General features: G+C 43.6%; 1 long non-coding RNA gene across 3 annotated transcripts in view; it reads right to left on the minus strand.

Annotated features, from left to right (window-relative positions):
* Positions 1 to 6,245, minus strand: part of LOC132407035 (uncharacterized) — a 54,610-nt gene extending 48,365 nt beyond the window's left edge. For all 3 annotated transcript variants that reach the window (XR_009516357.1, XR_009516356.1, XR_009516358.1), the window contains exon 1: positions 6,049 to 6,245. This is a non-coding gene — a long non-coding RNA (uncharacterized LOC132407035). The remainder of the gene's footprint in view (positions 1 to 6,048) is intronic.
* Between the last annotated feature and the right edge of the window lie 12,914 nt (positions 6,246 to 19,159).

Consider the following 19,159-nt stretch of genomic DNA (forward strand, 5'->3'; position numbering starts at 1 on the left):
AATGGTTGCCACCTTGTGCGTTGCCATCACCCAGGCCAAACACAACTGTCCAGCAAAGCAAGCAGTTGCCTTTATCGTGGCAGGGAAGGAGGCTGAAACCCAATCCCAGCCTGCTAAGAACAGCAAACAACTGGCAATTGAGAGATAACCTAGGGAAACAGCTCAGATTCCCTGAGCACATCTCCTCAACCAAGCTTAGGCCAGACATGGTACTGCTGTCAGTCATCTAGACAGGTGGTCATGTTGGAATGGACCATTCCCTGGGAAGATTGGATGGAGGAAGCCTATGGAAGGAAAAATACCAAGTACCAAGGCTTGGAGTGCTGCAGCAAGGGGTGGCGGGCACACTGTATGCTCATGCTGGTGGGCCGCAGAGGGCTTCGTGGTCAATCCCTCTGCTGAGGCTACAGCCGATGGGCATCTCAGGAACCCAAAAGAAGAAAGCCATCAGGAGCTCTGCAGAGTCAGCAGAGCAAGCCTTGAGATGACTGTGGATTCATGGCAAAATGCTACTCGGACACAAGTTGGGGCCTGATCAACCTGGGCAAGTATGTCTGATGTTGAAAGACCCGAAACACCCTGTGACCCTGGCTTACATCACTGATAATGTGTCTGAGTGCACTGCAAAATGTATCATTTTATCTAATATTGACAGAAACTACCACAAGGGCACTTTGTACTGGCAGCCCATTTCTCTTTTTTCTCATGATAATCAGTCATTTAGCTACCTCCTGCAACTAAGGGGTGACCACCTTCCTGTTGCTCCTATGTATCACTTCCTCAGTTTCCCAAGTGAGCCAAAGGACATCGAGCTGCAGCTCCAGCTCCTCAACGTGCCCTCTGAGGAGCTGCAGCTCAGTACACCTGGTGTCTATGTAGTTATCCGGGAGGCTGGAGGTCTCTGTGAATTCCCACATCTCACACAAAGAACAAAATACAGCCCCTGGAGCCATCCTCACTGCTGCAACTGTATCCTAATAGATGAGGAATGAATAATAAAGATGAAGAAGAAAATTACCAGATACTTACCTTGCCCAAACCTGATGAGCCAAAGCCTTCCCATTCTAACTCTGCTCCACTCACACAATGGCCGCTCCACTTTCTCCGACCTTATTTTTATTCACCCTTTCTAACGAATCCCGTTCACTGATTGAGCACAGACCAAACTCCAAAAACTGCTGCAAAGTACTGCTTTTTTAAATCTTCAATCTTGGATGCGTGTGAAGTTGCCACTTCTTACCATGCTCCTGTTCACTGATTGGGTGCAGTCCGAACTCCCACGCGGTGAATTAATGAATCTGAATCTGGGTTGTCAGCACCAACTGCTGTAACTTGTTTTTCCAAGTCAAAATGTTTTTTTTTTTAAATGGCCTTGTAATGGTATTATGGGATAACTGTATACAAGTGCTTTTCACATTTGCCTTAAAAATCCTGCGCCTGCTATTTTAACAGGCTCACTAGTCCCATTAATTTTTAAATGGGCTAATGCCTTTGCTGAAACTGCAAGAAAGAAATTCAGGCAATCACAAGAATCCTGCAATTTAATTTCAAAGCCTCGGAGAATTAAATGATGAGTTTTTTTATATACTCCATTGATGGGGAAAAGAAAAAAAAAGTGATTGATTCAAATGAATTTGTCTAGTTTTCGCTCCTCCTCTGCTAAAGGTGCTGACACAGGTGGAGAGTACAATTCCTCAGCAAGCTGACAAATTTATTCACTCACAGATTGTGGGTGCTATACTAATGGTCAGAATTTATAGCAATTTCTTAAATGCCCTTGAATTGGGTAACTCATATAAGCTTTGCAGCCAGCTCAGAACCATCCACATTCCAATACAAAGAAGGAAGACAGATTTCCTTCCACAGAGGACTTCAGTGAATCAGATTTTTTAAAACAGTAGTTTCATACAAGCTCTTTAATTCCATAAAATTTAATTAACTGATTTTAAAATTGTCTATTTGTGTCAGTCAGTTTTGAACTCATGTCTCCAATTCATGAGTCCAGAGATTATAAATAGTAAATAGTAACCTTCCCGAAATCAAGGACAAATGTACAGAAAGGTGCTGGAGGAAGGACAGCAATACATTGAAGGATTCCACCCACCCTGCTCATGCATTGTATCTCCCACTCCCATCAGGGAGGAGTCTACTTATCTTCCACACCAGGACCACCAGACTCAAAACCAGTTACTTTCCCCAACTGATTAACACCTCCACCCATTAACCCACACCCTGCACCATCACTGCTTTATCATTTCCTGTCAGTCACCTTTGGTACAGACACACTTGTTACCTAACGTCACTTTATGTACATACGATCTATCTAATTCACATATTTATAACACAAAGTATAGTGCAGATGCTGTGGTCAAATCAACACAAACAAACACGCTGGAGGGACTCAGCAGGTCGGGCAGCATCCGTGGAAACGAGCAGTCAACGTTTCGGGCTGAGACCCTTCACCAGTCCTGACGAAGGGTCTTGGCCCGAAACATTGACTGCTCGTTTCCATGGCTGCTGCTGTACCTGCTGAGTTCCTCCAGTGTGTTTGTTCACATATTTATATTTATTGTGTTTTTATTATTGTTTTCTTTATCTTATTGTGTATTTTGTGTTGCATCAGATTCAGAGCAAAAATTATTTTATTCTCCTTTACACTTATGAACTGGAAATGAGATTTCCATCACCCCCTTCGACCTTCAACGATCAAGGGAATAACTTCACTCAACTTTACTTGCCCCATTATTAACATGTCCCCACAACCAATGAGCTCAGTTTCAAGGACTCTTCACCTCATGTTCTCAATATTTATTTCTTCCTTTTGTATTTGCAGTTTGTTGTTGTCTTCTGCACTTTGGTTGAATATCCTAGTTGGATGGTCTTTCATTGATTCTGTTGTGATTATTATTTATTGAGGGTGCCAACAAGAAAATAAATCTCAGGATTGTATATGTACTTTTGATATTCAAATTTACTTTGAACTTTGAACATTAAATAGTCTTGAATGCTGAATCATGAAAGCGTCCCCAACTTGAATAGCAGGTCCACACAACTATCATAAGCAGGTCACAGTAAATATTAAGTACCATAGGTAAGTGGAATTGCAAGAAAAGCAAGAAATGTTAAGAGTATTCACGTCATACAGCAACAGTTAGCACCTACGATCAATGCCTCTTTATTAGAGCAAGAAGGAATTAGAAAATGAAGGGTTTCGCTAAAGAGAGGTTTTGACCACACCGATGCATAGAACAAGAGGTAACCACTAGTTTGTGGGGTGCCTGAAACTGTAGGTTAATGACTTTGGGTAGAGAAGGGGAGTGGAGAAGTTGGTAGATAGGAAGGAAAGAAAGAAAGATAGGAAGGTCAGTGGGAAGTAAAGAAATCAAGACTCTGCATTCACACAGAGGGAGCAAGCTGGAAATTAGGAAGATAGACATTCATTAAAATCCTAAGCAGAAGGGAATCTTCAGATGCTGGAAATACTGAGAAACACACAGAAAATGTTGGAGTGACTGCTTCTGCAGGGCAGGCACCAGCTATGGAGGTGGAATAAAGAGGGACATCAGGGCTGGTGCTAAAAGGTTGTGGTCTCATTCAAATCCTAGCTAATTTGACAAATGAAACTTCTTCCAGTGACCTAACCTCCAAGCCTGCTGAGATCAGGGATCTGAACTGTCACCGCACCCGCTGCCATGCCTGATGAAGTATTACTGAACTGATTATTTAAGGAATGGGAAATAAAGATTGCCTCCTTCTTTCCTATTGTGCATCCAGAAATAAAATGTGCTAAGCTCTGCTATTTCTGTTTGTAACCCACCCACAATGATGAAGTTGATAATGGTGCTACCATTCTCATTTATGTCAGCACTTACAGCACACAAGGACATAGGAATTAGGAGAGGACTAAGGCCATTTAGTCCTTTGATCTTGTTCTGCCGTTCATCAAGATCATGGAAAATCTTTTATTTCAAAACCATTTTCTGTCCCATTCCCCTCAATTCTCTTGATATTTAGAAATCTGTGGGTATAAGAGAGGGAGCAAGAGGGAAGAGTAAAGAGAGAAAATGAGAGAGAGAGAGAGAGAGAGAGAGAGTGACAAAGGGAGAGAGAGAAAATAAAATATGAACAAAGGCATATCAAGCCTTTGAGGGAGGGAGCAAAAATAACTTGGTAGAGCTTTCACACGCACTGCAGGGTTTAGAACACTCACTACAATCTGAAACAGTCCTTCAGGGCTGCAGCAGAGAGAACTGCAGAGACTGGAAGGGTGGAGAGAGCAGAGAGAATGGTGAAGTTGTCAATATATTACTTTTAATAAATGACAGAAAAAGACAAATAATTTGAAACACAAAAGTGTGATTACCCCAAGTGAGAGAGAGAAAAAGGGGGAGATATAAAGAGAGAAAGAAAAAGAAGGAGAGGAAGAGAGGGAGAGGGAGAGAGACAGGGAGAGAGGGGGGGAGAAAGAAGGGGCAGAGAGGGAGAAAGAGACAGGAGGATTGAGATTAAGAGAAAGGCTATTAGATGCAATAGCCACTTTTAAATTAACAAGCTCGGACAAGAAATTAGACAGACTTCAAATCTGGTTACTTTTTCATGAGACAGAAAAGCTAGAACTGCGGCAACAAAGTCCAAATCTATGTCCACATCATGAGAGGTAGAAATGGGTAGAACAGGGCTCTGGTTAAGCTGTATCGGTTAAGCTGTACACTGGATACAATAATTTACAAAAGCATTAACTCCAACCATACCATCGACCTTGGCAATGGAAATGGGAGGTCATCAGTGGTCTATGCTCCACTGGGACATAAAAGCCCAATAAGTGCAAAAAATGAATTCAGCCAATAGTCAAATTCAATATCAAGTTCTGAGGGATTTAGGAGAGTAACTGTGAACTGAATGCCTGTCCAATCTGTTATCATTTTACCAAACTAAGTAATCTGCTGTTTATTCTTTACTTGTCTTAAATAAATTACTAACAGGACTGATCTCATGTAAGAGCACTGAAGTAAATGCTTCTAACAGAGAAGCACCTAGAGCAGATTGGAGTATGTCAGTCACATGTAGCACTTCTCTGGTTTAAACGCAGTCTGGAAGAGCTAACCTCTCCAGGAAGAGACTGAAGAAAGGAAACAGGCTGCTCAGAAGCCTGTTTTCTTAGCCTGCTCAGAAGCTTGATTTTCTCATTCCATTAGCACAATGTCAAGTCAGGCTCTCTGCAGCGTTTGGTTTCAGTGCTACTAACTCTATGATCTGAACCAAGCTGTCGGAAAGACAGCAGAAACTCTTTGTGGGCATGCAATTCTTTTGATGGTCTTCAAAAAAAAACTTGGCCACGGTTTGTGAGATTAAATTTTCAGCCATATCTAACTAATGCGGATTACCTTGGAAATTCAAGGGAATACAAAACTCACTTCACAAGGAAGATAAATTAACATTTGTAGAATAAAACTCTTCAAACCTCAAGTATATCTATTTTCAAAGAACATATACAATATACAATCCAGAGATTCATCTCCTTACAGGCAGTACAAAGAAAATCAATAGAACCCATTTTTTTAGAAACACCGAATGTACAGGGGAAAAAAAAAACAAATCCTGCAAACAATAAAATAAACAAATGACATTCAGAACTGAAGATCCCAACAGTGAGTTCACATCCATAAAACCAATCCCAGCCAATCTAGTAGTCTGTTAGTCTCAGGCCACAGTCTCAGTTCAGCACAGGAATGAGTAAACCTTGCAGAGCTGTGAACTGAACATTGGTCCATCCATTACCTCCTTTTTGAGCTAGTCTGGCAGTTAATCTGGCTGAACCTTGGGTCCTTCCTCACTCTTGGCCCCAGGCCCTGCTGTTTCAATATACTTATTGAAATGGCTGTAATCTATATTAACATTAATTCATCTCTCTTTTGCATTAGATGCCATAGCCCCTTTCAAATTTACAGGCTCTCACCAGAAAGCAGACAGTCTTCAAATCTAATTACCTCTGCAAGAGGCAGAAAAGCTAGGACTGTGGCAATATAAGTACAATAGCAATTACTTAACCATAAATCAGAGAATGAGTTGAATGAAGAGCCTGATCCCCTTCTTCAATGAAGTAATTATTCATCTTATCTGTTGACCAAGACAAGAAAAGGCAGCCAATGTTTCAGAGGAATCTGATAAAATAAAATTCTGATCATTGAGGTTAGGCAGTTCCACTTCGAACTTCTTTAACAGCAAAAAACAGCAACAAAGAGAAATTTCACTCCTAATGTGGGGCCAGAACACAAAGGGTTCAAGGGAGCTATCCAGAGTTAATTATTTGCTTCTTATATCGGCAGTTTTCTCCAACCCAGTGCATTTTCAAGCAGACGCAGGGAATAAAACATCTGTACAGTTGCTGACTTACCTTTCCAGTGACCCATGTTCAGTGCTAGCCTCCTGTGTTGTCTGAGTGCCATTTGCACATCCCCCAGAGGTTTCCTCCTGGGTGCTTTGGTTTCTTACTGTATCTCAACAATATATGGGTTGGCCACTGATAATTGCTCCCTAGTGTGTAAGTGCTGCAAATGTTAGAAGCTGCAGAGAGATTATGAGGATACGGGGACTTCAAAATGGAATTAGTGTAGAATCAGAACCAGACTCAGGTTTATTATCGCAGACATATGTATGAAATTTGTTTTTTCACAGCAGCAGGACAGCATGTGAAGCCTCCATCAGTCAGGGTCAAACATAGATGCTGCGTACTAGCTGTCTGAATACGTAAGCCAGGGCAGCACAATATGGAGAGAAAGCTACTGCCCATGCAGCAAGCTCCCCCTCTCCCCGAATCTGATGAACTCAAAGGAATGGCAGAGACCGATACAATTTAGCACCCAGCAGCTTCGTGGGAGCTGCCAGTCAGCATTGACCTCAAAGTAGGGCTGCCTTAGGGACTCCAGCTTCAGATTTTTCCCTCAGGATATATTCCCAATGCCTTCCCTAATGAGTGGGTATAGCCACAAGGCAGTGAAGGTTTGAGTTCAGAGTTTTCCTTTTCCTAGGTGAGCTGCCAACCACGGTAGATGAGCCACATCTGCTCGAAGCGACTGGTTTTAAGGCACCAGTATCCCACCTTTGCCCCTTCTCCTGTCAGTAGAAGTGGTTCTACGGGTCTTAGTAGTTAAGCTGCACGTGAAGGTCAGGTGTTGGACTTGGTTGCCAGAGTCTATTAGAGGTGCATGTCATTGGAAGCATTTAAAGGGAGTGGGAGATTGTCCCCATTACCACCCTTGCCTATAACAACCTTAAAGAAGCAAAACAGTAAAATACATAAAAATCCTAAAACGTGCAATAAGAAATATAAAATAATAATTAAGTAGTGCAAAAAGTGAGCACTAGTTCAGAAATCTGATAGTGGAGGGGAAGAAACTGTTCCTAAAACATTGAGCGTGTGTCTTTAGGCTCCGGTAACCCCTCCCTGATGGCAGCAATTAGAAAAGGATTTGTCCTGGATGTAGAGGGTCTTTAATGCTGCCTTCTAGGGTTAAATGCTTGATGATCAGTGCAGACTTGGTAGTCAGCAGACCTGTTTCTGTGCTGTGTAGCTCTGCTACTCTTTGAGAATCAAAACCCCCTTCACATTTTTGGAAAGATTTTGACAGTTACTGGGAAAGATGATAGTTTGTGAATCCAGGCTCTGCACATGCCAATGAAAGAGAAAATTCCAAACCACTCTCTCTTTGATACCTCACCTTCCTCAACACAGTTACAAAACCAAAATAGAGAAGTTAGGAATCCATTCTCTAATGTTGTTGAAACATCATTGATGGTCATATAGTGGTTGTCATCACTGACTTCATCAAACACATGGACGAGTTCTTTGTATTCCAGTCAACAGAAGAGACAATCTGTTCAGACTGTTCTACTGATGTCTTGATAGTTTAATGATCACTGAATTAACAAAATCAATGGCCCTCTAGGTCAACGTTGTAATGTTTCAGTGGTCAAACATTGGATGAGTTAATAAACTGCTAATATAATTAGACCGTGACATGTCAGACAGTGATTGTTGTACTTTAGCACCCCGGCTTATTCCGTATAAAAAATATTCTGATTGAGACAACAAATGCAAATCCAGGTTTTAATTACTAGCCAATGGTCACCCCCTAGGAATTACTTATCAGACTTCTTCAAAGCCTTCTACAGCAATGCTTTGTTAATGACAGGTTTTATGCAACTTTTTCTCCTCCATAACAGTCAAAAGAAAATGAGTGTCTTCCCTTACCACCATAAGACTATAAGGCCAGAAGAGACTGGAACAGAATTAGGCCATTCAGCCCTTTGTCTACCCCGCCATTCTATCATCAATTCCTCATTAATCCCTAACTCCCAGTGACAGCCCAATCCATATCAAAAATCTCCTTCTGCCCACTAAGGAAGTGGATGAAAAGTTGAGAGGCAGCCCCAACATACCTCTGCTCAATATTCTCCTTCAGTTGCAGCTCCTTCCACAAGTACCCCACATCCATCGTGAGAGCAGCCCTCCCAGACACATCCTTCTTACATGTCTGGGCCATCACCCAGTGGGGACGAGACGGCTGCTCACCTTTTTGCGGACTGTAGGCTTGCAAAGGAAGTGTGGAGGGAGTTCATGCTGAGAGCAGTGTGACAGAGGATTCTCCGATCTATGGGCTATGCTGAGGGATACACACACACACACACACACATTGTGCTGCTAGCAGATCACTGTTTCATGTATCAGGCGACATTTTTTGCTGTTTCCTTAGCATTCATCTGTTTTTGATTAGGGTGAGCTGCTAACTCAATGCTCAACCCAGCACAAATGGAAATTTTGCAAGGAGCCGGCCCGATTTGAAGACCAGACTGTTTGCCTCAAAGTCTGGGGCTGGTACCACTGGCTGGCTAAGGCAGATCATTAACTCCGTGAAAAAGGCGCTTTGGTCTGCCTGAGACCCACAGGTCTGTAGGCAGGGGTTCCCACCCTGGGACCCTCAGATCCCTTGCACACTTGCTTAATGGTATTGGTCCATGGCATAAAAAATGTTGCGAACCCCTGCTATAGAGTGATGCTACCAACTGGCAGATTCCAGGCTGCAGGAGTTCATACAGAGGGATGCACTGACACTTGGTGCAGGCACTACAAGAACTCAATGTTCCACTGTGTCATTACACTTGTCCTTCTTAGACCATCCGACCATAAGACATAAGAGGAGAATTAGGCCATTCAGCCCATTGAGTCCACCATTCCACGTCATGCTGATTTATTATTCCTCTCTACCCCATTTTCCTGCCTTCTCCCCATAAACTTTGATGCCCTTACTGCAGTGTGTAGGCCTCCGTTAGTCTCGATATACCATGGATTTGTGCATTGAGAAGTTTCCATATGGAAGACTGGCAAGTTGCCCATGCTGCAAGTCTCCCCTCTCCACACCACCAATGTTGTCCAAGGGAAGGGCATTAGGACCCATACAGCTTGGCACTGGTGTCGCCACAGAGTAATGTGTGGTTAAGTGCCTCGCTCAAGGACTCAGCCTCAGCCAAGGCTGAAACTAATGATCTTCAGATCACTAGATGAACACCTTAACCATCTGGCCATGCGCCGACACGCCTTTACTAATTGTAACCTATCAATCTCCGGTTTAAAAATACTCAATGACTTGGCCTGCACAGTCATCTATGGCAATAAATTCTACAGGTTCACTACCCCCTGGCTAAATAAGTTCCTCCTCATCTCTGCTCTAAATGGACATTCTTCTATTCTGAGGCTGTGCCCTCTGGTATTAGTCTCCCCCACTTATAGGCGCTGTACAGCATTACACTAACCACTACCCTGCACTATTTTGCACTATTGGAAAAGCTTAAGTGAGTGTTCATTTTGAAGATAATTGATATTTGGCTTATTATTGTCACATGTTCTGAAATATAGTGAAAGCTTTCTGTTTGAACGTCATCCATAATTCCATGTATCTATATACATTGAGATAGTACCAAAGAAAACAAAACAGGATATAGGATAAATTGTTGCAGTTATTACAGTGTAGGTAGAAAATAAAGTGAAAGCGTCACAACAAGGCAGATTTAAAGATCAAAAGTTCGTCTTAATCACACAACAGGTCCATTCAAAAGCCTTATTACAGGGGGATAGAAGTTGTCCTTCAGCCTGTCGGTATGTGTTCTCAAGCTTTTGTATCTCCTGCTTGATGGAAGCAGGGAGAAAAGAGAAATACTGGGACAGGAAGGGTCTTTGATTACATTGGCTGCTTTCCGGAGGCCGTGAGGAGTATTGATAGACTCAGTGTAAGGGAGGTTGGTTTTCTTGATGGACTGAGTTGTGTTCACGACTCTCTGAAATTTCTTGTGGTCTTGGATTGAGCAGTTGCCATACCAATCTGTGATATAGCCAGATAGGATGCTTTTTATAGTGCACATATAAACATTGGTGCAGGTCACTGGGGACGAGCCAAACTTTCTTAGCCTTCTGAGGAATTGGAGACGCTGGTGTTTGTTCTTGGATGTAGCCTCACTGTGGTACTCATTGGTGCCTTTCTCAGACAATGCTGGTATGAATAACTGTTCAGGGTGGTTGACTGTTTAAGGTGCCAATCAAGCAGGCTGCCCTGCCCTAGATGGTGCCATACTCAGTGAGTTTGAGCTATACAGATTTTGTCAAGAGGAGAACCTAGTAGAAAATGTTTGAGGTGTTAAGAGGAGAGCTATTTGCCTTGGACACCTACCGTCTGTACTGCACATGCCCACAGCAAAGCAGCTGATCCCAGTCAAGCTCCGGGTCAAACTGCTCAAATTCAAAGTTCCAAGTAAATTTATTATCAAAGCACATACAGCATATGTCACCATATACAACCCTGAGATTCATTTTCTTGTGGCATTCACATAAAAGAAATAAACAAAATAATTATTATCAATAAATAAGCTATAAATATCAAAAACATGAGGTGAAAAGTCCTTGAAACTGTGTCCATTGGTTACGGAAACAGTTCAGTGATGGGGTGAGTGAACTTGATTGAAATTATCCCCTCTGGTTCAAAGTCTTGATGGTTGAAGGGTAATAACTGCTCCTGAACCTCGTGGTGTGCATCCTGAGGCTCCTGTAGCTGCCTCCCAATGGCAGCAGTGAGAAGTGATATAGCCTGGATGCTGGGTGTCCCTGACGATGTACTTGATGAAAGCAACCCATTATCTCTTTGCCAACTGAGTACCTGAGAGTCAATATAAAGCCACAAGCACAGTGCAGCCATAATCTAAAAGAAAAGTGAACAGAACCAAGAGATTCAATGATATCCACCTATCCCAAGGTTATTCTGGGACTATGCTGCCCAAGAAGTTACAGCTTCCAAGCAGCCAGGTATTCTGGACTCGAACTGGTTTGGCACACTATTGATGGACACACAAAAGAGCCCTCTGTTACCATGAAAGAAAATCTGTTACACTTCCCAGTCCAATAATCTTAACTTGTCTAATACTGAGCAGCCTGTGCTAAGAGCAGCTGCACACCATCTGTTAATGAGGAGGATCAGCCATTCAGCATTCTGTGGTGAACACGACCTTGCATTGTTCCCCGTTTGCTTGCAGTAAGAGCTACTTAGATCTGTGTTGCCTGTCGTCATAAGAGACCCTAAGGATGACATTGATTGTTCCACACTAACCGTTCAGATTGATGTTGACTACAGCACATAATAGTGCCCAGGTGCTGTTGACTGTGGTTTCAGTGTCCTCACATTGTGTGTACGTTGTACATACAGTATAACCAAGTCAAACCCAGGGATGGGGTGGCACAGTAATGTTACAGATTGCTTAATGCTTTGCAGCACTAGTTAAGGGCTGTGCAAGATGTCAGAATTAAAGGACAGCATACAGTACTGTGTAAAAGTCTTAGGCTCATTTATATAGCTAGGCTGCATGAGACTTTTGTACAGTACTGTAGTAATTTTAGGTATTACACTGGACTACTGCTGCAAATAAAAGGAATTTCATGACATATGTGAGTGATGATTAAACTGATTCTGATATGGATCTCTATTGTGGACAGAAAGTGGGAAGCGAGCAGGGAGAGGGGCATCATGGTTAGGAAAAGGGAAAGGGAGAGGGGAGGGAGTAAGAAACACCAGAAAGATATTCTGTGATGGTCAATAAATCAATTGTTTGGATTCAAATGACCTCGTCTGGTGTCTGGGTGTGTCTGCACTCGTGCCATCTCCATCCCAGCACTCCTTCTCTGCACCACTCTCATACCCCTCCTGCGGCACTCCACCCATACTATTCCCAGCATCCTTTTCTTTCACCAGATCTACAAACTCGCTCTCCACTGAGAAAAATAGTACTGTGCACCCTGGCTATATATGTCTCAAAAACTCCAGCAAATACAGTGGAAAGCCTACACAAAGTGGTGGATACTGACCAGTTAATCACAGGACAAACCCTCCCCACTACTGAGTATGCTGCCACAAGAAAACAGCATCCACCATCAAGGACCCCCATCGTCCAGGCCATGTTTCCTTTTCACTGCTGCCATCGGAGAAGAGGGGCAGGATCCTCAGGTCCCACACCACCAGATTCAGGAAGTTATTAATCCTCAACCATCAGGCTCTTGAACCAGTGCGGACAACTTCCCGACACTGAGCTGATCACTGAACACAACCTACCGACTCACTTTCAAAGACTCTGTAGCTTTTGTTCTCATTTCTTTATTTATTATTGTGTGTTTATTTCGTAAGGGCAGTTTGTCACTGATTCTATCGTACTTCTTTGTTCTACTGTGAATGCCTGCAAGAAAGTGAACGTTGCGCTGTAGTCCATGTACTTTGATAATAAATATACTTTGAGCTTTGGAGGATATTCAGACAGGTTGCACCATCTCCTGGTATGGAAGCTCCAATGTGCAGGATTCCAAGAAGCTGCAGAAGGTTGTGGACTCAGTCATCTCCATCCTTCCCCTCATCAAGGACATCTTCAAAAGGTCAGTTTTCAGTATGGTGGCACCTATCTTTAAGGACCTTCAGCATTTGGGACGCGCCCTCTTTTCATGTCTGCGCAAGCAGGAGGCATGAGGGCTGGTGGCTCTCTGGGCACGTGAGTCTGCGTGGCTAGAGTTTGAGGCCCAGGGTTTGGGGTCCCATTGTCAGCTTGTCTGAAGCTTGAGTCCGTGACAGCCTTGTCTGGGGGTTGAAGATTGAACCCCAATGGTCAAAGGTCGAATACCTGTGTCTAAGAGTCCGAGGTTTTATTGGGGCAGTCGAAGGCCCATCGTCTGCTGGTCCGCAAGTTCACTGGAGGTTGGAGGGTTGTCTCTGTGTGTGTGGGTAGGAGTGTGGGAGGGAGGAAAGTGGCTTGTTTTGCTGTTGTTGCCTTGCAGCTTGTTACGTCATACTTCATTGCGTTTGTCTTCTGCCGAGCATTGTGGGCATATATGTTGGCAACACTTGCCCATTGCCCCTCGCACACCTTTTGCTCCTGTTGCTTGCTAAACAAATGGTGCATCCCACTGTATGGTTTGATATACATGTGATAAACAAATAAATCTGAATCTGAAACTAAAGAGGCCACAGGACAGAGGCTACATGAGCAAGTAACCCGAGCAGTAGACACTGCTGAAACAGGATCGTACCTTACTGTTGGTAGAATTCAGATGCACAGGCTCAGGTCTTTGATTAAGTAGGAAGGTCAGTTGGCTGCTGAGCAGAGAAATCTCTCACTAAAAGGCTAATCATCACCATTAGAATTTTATTAGTTCGCCTAACCTGGGAGAGAGTCCAGAGCTGAATGTGCACTGAACGATGATTATACAATTTTGTCAATTTAAGAAATTTCTCTGTACACTATTTTAAAGAGCTATTATTACAAGTTATAGATCCTTTTTATAGGAACTGATATACCTTCTAAACTTGACCCCAAATGTCATTGAGAAACGAACAAGGAACAGCACAGGCTCTCTAAGGCTCAATAAAGGAAAGAAAGAAAGAAAGAAAGAGCGGGCAGGGAGGGGAGAGAGAGAGAGGACGGAGAGGAGATGGAGAATGGATGAGGAGGGGAGGGAGAGAGGACAGGGAGGGAAGGGTGAGAGGGTAGGGAGGGGAGAGAGTAGCAGGAGCGGTGAGTATTGGGAGGAGAAAGAGAGAATATGGAGAAAAAAGAGAGGGTGGGAAGGAGAGGGAGAGGGGATGGGGAGGGGGGAAATGGTGAGGAGAAAAGGTGGGCAGAAGAGAAAAAAGAGGGGGGAGAGAGAGAGGGTGGAGTGTGAGGAGAAAAAGGGTAGGGGAGAACAAGAGAGAGGTTGGTGAGGAAAGAGGGTCTTGAAGAGAGACAGAGGAATTGGTGGAAGATTGAGGATGTCAAGGGGAGAGAGAGGGGGTGAGGAGGAAAGAGAGGGTCATGAGGAGAGTCAGAGAATGGGGAGAAGAGAGATTAAGGGTGACGAGAGGAGAGGAAGAAGACGAGTAAGAGAGATGGGGATTGGGAGGAGTAAGAGATGGAGAATATGGAGGGGTGAGAGACAGTGAGGAGGAGAAGGAAATAAGTGGAGTAGTTGAGAATGGGAGGTAGAGGCAGAAAGGGAAAGTGAGAGAAAGAGATGGGGAGATGGTCATCAAAGTGCAGGAGTAAGGAGGAAAGAGACAGAGCAGAGCGAGTAGGAAGGAAAGAGAAGAAAGGAATGCGGGAAAGGGAGAGTGTAGGGGAAAGAGTGAAAAACTGAGAGTGCAAGCAAGAGTGAGGTACACATGTAGAGAAAAAGACAGAGACAGCTGTTGGGAGAAACAGAAACCGGCATAAGATAGTTAAACATGTAGACCACCCAAGTCAGAGAAAGGGGAACAGATAGAGAGAGAAAGAAAGAGAAATGGGTAGGGAGAGAGAGAAAAACTGTTAGGATCACAGATGGAATTTTCCATCCCCGAGGATGGTGGAGGGCAGGTATTTAAGGTGGAGATAGATGCTGAGATACATTCTAGGATGTGCTGGGCCACATAATCAGTGATGTAACCTGGGGTCATTGGGTGTCTCTGGTCTTTCAACATCAGACTGCCTTGGAGATCAAGAAATTGAGGGTGATGAGGAATTGGCACAGTAGGGCAGCTGGTTCTAGTGTTGATCTGACATTGCCAAACTGAATGATGGGGTGGGATGTAGCTATTGTGCCTACAACGTTTGCCTACGTATTTGTTAACATGCAGCTGAGAGCATTAATAAATCAGGTGAGAACAAAGGATGTTGGGAATGGCAGGGGTGGAGCATCACGGGAGGGGTGTGGGGCAGGTAGCAGAGGAGTGTCAGGGGTGGGGTGGCAAGGGTGCAAACACACCCAGCCCTGAGACACCAGGCAAGGACATTTGATTTCAAACAATTAGTTTATTGATGTTTATCTGGTGCTTCCTGCTCCCTTCCCCTTTTCCCAACCATGATTCCCCTCTCTCTGCCGACTTCTCACTCAGCCTACAATGGAGACCTAGATCAGAATCAGATTTATCATCACAAACATTAAATCAGTTTTTATTTTGCAGCAGCAGTACAGTGTAGCATGTAAAATTACTACAAAAGTATTAAGCACCCTAGCTACATGTATGTGCCTAATACTTTTGCACAGTACTGTAGAGTTGCACCACATGGAAACACAGCCTGCAACCAATTTTCTTCTGTTCTGACATTTAGCTATGCAAGGACAAAGATAAAAAGAGTAAAAAAAGAGACAGAGAGTTTAAGAATGAGAAAAAAATTAAAAGGCAAAAGTGTGGACAGAAAGAAACAGAAAGAAAGAGAACTGTGTAAATATAATGTTTCTTCTCTTGCTCTTTGGGTCACTGTGGGGATACCAAACTCGCTATTTCATGTCAAGTGACTTGGTGTGAATTGGGTGTGTTATTTATTGTGAACAGCCAATCCAAGGTTGAGTGACAACATCGAGGAACAAGGCTCTCATTTCAGCAGCTCGCTGCCTAGGCTGGTCATGACATGTTTAATGCTGGAGATGACACATTTTAGCAGGTACTTGGATGGGTGTCATTTTATCTGTTGAGTGTGGTTACAGTGATGCGGAGAAAATTCTTCACCAGCCTGTTGAATAGGTTATGGCTATAATAGGTTATAAAAGGAGGGGAGATTTTAAAGAAGTATACAAAATTATAAGACTATAAGACTGTAAGATATGGGAGCAGCAGTAGGCTATTCAGCCCATTGAGTCTGCTCTGCCATTCAATCATGACTGATCCAATTCTTCCAGTCATCCCCACCCTTCTGCCGTCTCCCTGTATGCTTTGATGCCCTGGCTAATCAAGAACTTACCTATCTCTGCCTTAAATGCACCCAATGACTTGTCCTCCACAGCTGCCAGTGGCAACAGATTCCACAGATTTTCCACTCGCTGACCAAAGTACTTTCTCCACATCTCTGTTCTAAATGGACATCCTTCAATCCTGAGGTTGTGACTTCTTGCCCTAGACTCCTGTACCATGGGAAATAACTTTGCCATATCTAATCTGTTCAGGCCTTTTAACATTTGGAATGTTTCTATGAGATCCCCCCTCATTCTCTTGAACTCCAGGAATACAGCCCAAGAGCTGCCAGACATTCCTCATACGGTAGCCTTTTCATTCCTGAAATCAATCTCGTGAACCTTCACTGAACCCTCTCCAATATGCGAGGAGTATGGTAGATATACGTAGGCTTTTCTCTCTGAGGTTGTGTGAATTGAGAACTAGAGGCAATAGCTTTAGGCTGAAAAGTGAAATATTTAAGGGGTACCAGAAAGGGAGGTTTTTCAGTCAGATGGCAGTGCGGGTGTGGAACGATTTGCTAGCGGAGCTGGTGAATCAGTTAATTTGTAATGTACAGACTCAATTTCAAAAACTCTTTACAATTCAAGTTCTCAGGGTTAATTATTCTCTTTAAACAGATTGTCTTCTTTTGTACGTTGATGGTTTGTCAGTCTTTGTTGATGTACAGTTTTTTTTCATCAATTCTACTGTATTTCTTTATTTTTGTGTAAATGTCTGTAAGAGGTAGTATATGGTAGTGGTTTGCATCTGTCTGTCTCGAAGGACAATGGGTGATGATGATCATCATCACAAGCCTGGGCGGAAGGTATGGAGATCCTGAGATGCCCAGTCGACAAGATTCCCCTCTCGGCCTCACCAGTGTATCCAAAGGAAAGCTTATGAAGCAATACGGTTTGACACCAGCTTGACTGCCAGAGGGACCTTCAATGACATCCAGCTGCCTTAGGTGCTCCACTCCAGATTTCCTGTCTGCATTTACTCCTATAGCCTCCATCCCTCCTGAGGCTGCCCGCAAGGCAGTGGGTCTATACATCCATTGCTGGGGATCTGGTTCTCGAGCACCAGAGCAAGTCCACACACCAGTGGGTCTGTGTGCTACGTGTGCAGGGGACAGACCTCCTCCCCGTCTTCTGTAGTTCAGCCCAGGTCTGAAAGGAGTTTGGTTTCTGTGTGTCCCCAGCGAGGAGGCACTACATGAGGCTTGCTGTTGGAGAGGCTATGTACTGGCAGGGAGAGACCTACACATTCTGCTCTCCTTTTTGCAAAACTGCTAGCCAGCTGTAGAAGCTGAAAGTGAGAGCAACATGCACTACCCACTACACTACCTCTCTAGCTACATCACAACAACCATTTTGACACTAGTATATGGTAATGTACAGAATATGTGCTTTGATAATTAATTTGACTTTGGCTTGAACAGAAGATTGGGTAGGTACAGCACTGTGCAAAAGTTTTAGGCACATAAGTATGGTAGATTGGCTTGGACTTCCGCACGCTACTGTATTTGTCAATGTGGAACAGAGAGTGAGTTTGTAAAGCTAGTGAGAACAAAGGATGCTGAGGATGGTGAAGGTGGAGCACCGTGAGAGGGGTGTGGGACAGGTGGCAGAGAAGGAGTGCCAGGGGTGGAGGGAGGTGCAGATGCGCTATTGATCATTACAGAACGTCTCTCTGGTGTTTCCTACTCCTTCCCTTCTCCTTTCCCCCTTTTCTAACCACGATTCCCCTCTCCCTGCTCCCTCCCCACTCTCAGTCCACAATAAAGACATATATCAGACTCAGGTTTATCATCACTCACATATGTCATGACATTTGTTTGTTTTTGTTTATGGCAACAATACAATGCAATACATAAAATTACTGCAGTACTGTGCTAAAGTCTTAGGCACAAAAGCAATTAGAGCAGGGATCAATTACACTAGACAAGACCCAAGGTGCAGATTGTGCAAGGAATCAGCTGAAACCATCCAGTGCGTACAGGGACAGCATACACTGAATGGCATAACCAAGTTGTAGGAATTGTGTACATGAAAATTTGCACTGAGTATGGATTGGACACTGCCAAGTCCAAATGAGAACCACCCGGAAGGGTAGTGGAGAATGACAGAGCTAAGATTCTGTGGGACTTCCAAATACAGACTGATTAGCAAGTACCGGCCAACCAACCAAACATAGGAATACTGGACGAGGAACAGAAGAAAGCAATAGTCATAGATGTGGCAGTCCCCAATGAGAGTAACATCAGGAAGAAAGAATATGAGAAGCTGGAGAAATACCAGGGCTTGTAAGAGCAGATGGAAAGGATGTGGTAAGTTAAAGCCAGAGTAATTCCTGTGGTGCTAGGAGCACCTGGGGCTGTGACACCTGGACTGGGAGGGTGGCTCCAACAAATTCTTTTGAACAACATCTGAGATCTCGGTCCAGAAGAGCATGCTACTGGGAATAGCAAGGATAATGCACTAAACCTTTAAGCTCCCAGGCCTCTGGTAGAAGACCCAAGATTGAGGGGAAAATACACATACACACCACCAATAAGGGGTGAGAGAAAAAAAAATAAGTATGCAGAGTATATGTTCTTAAGACTTTTGCACAGTATTGTATACAGTTCCATACATATCCTCAAGATCACATCCAAGTCCTACCAATCAACAAACAGACTCGAGACCGAGATAGCATATGAGCAAACATTTTAGGGGGTGGAGTTAAATGCTTAATATTGAAAGTTTATTATATATCCTCCAAACGTTAGGTCTTTGTCTGATTTGCACAACCCTAATCCTACCTCAGCAGTGGACCACCTCTTGCTCTGCATGCACTTGTTCAAAGTTCAAATTAATTTTATTATGACAGAACATATATGTCACCATATACTACCCTGAGATTCATTT

The sequence above is a fragment of the Hypanus sabinus genome, chromosome 17, assembly GCF_030144855.1.
Source record: "Hypanus sabinus isolate sHypSab1 chromosome 17, sHypSab1.hap1, whole genome shotgun sequence".
Lineage (NCBI taxonomy): Eukaryota > Metazoa > Chordata > Chondrichthyes > Myliobatiformes > Dasyatidae > Hypanus > Hypanus sabinus.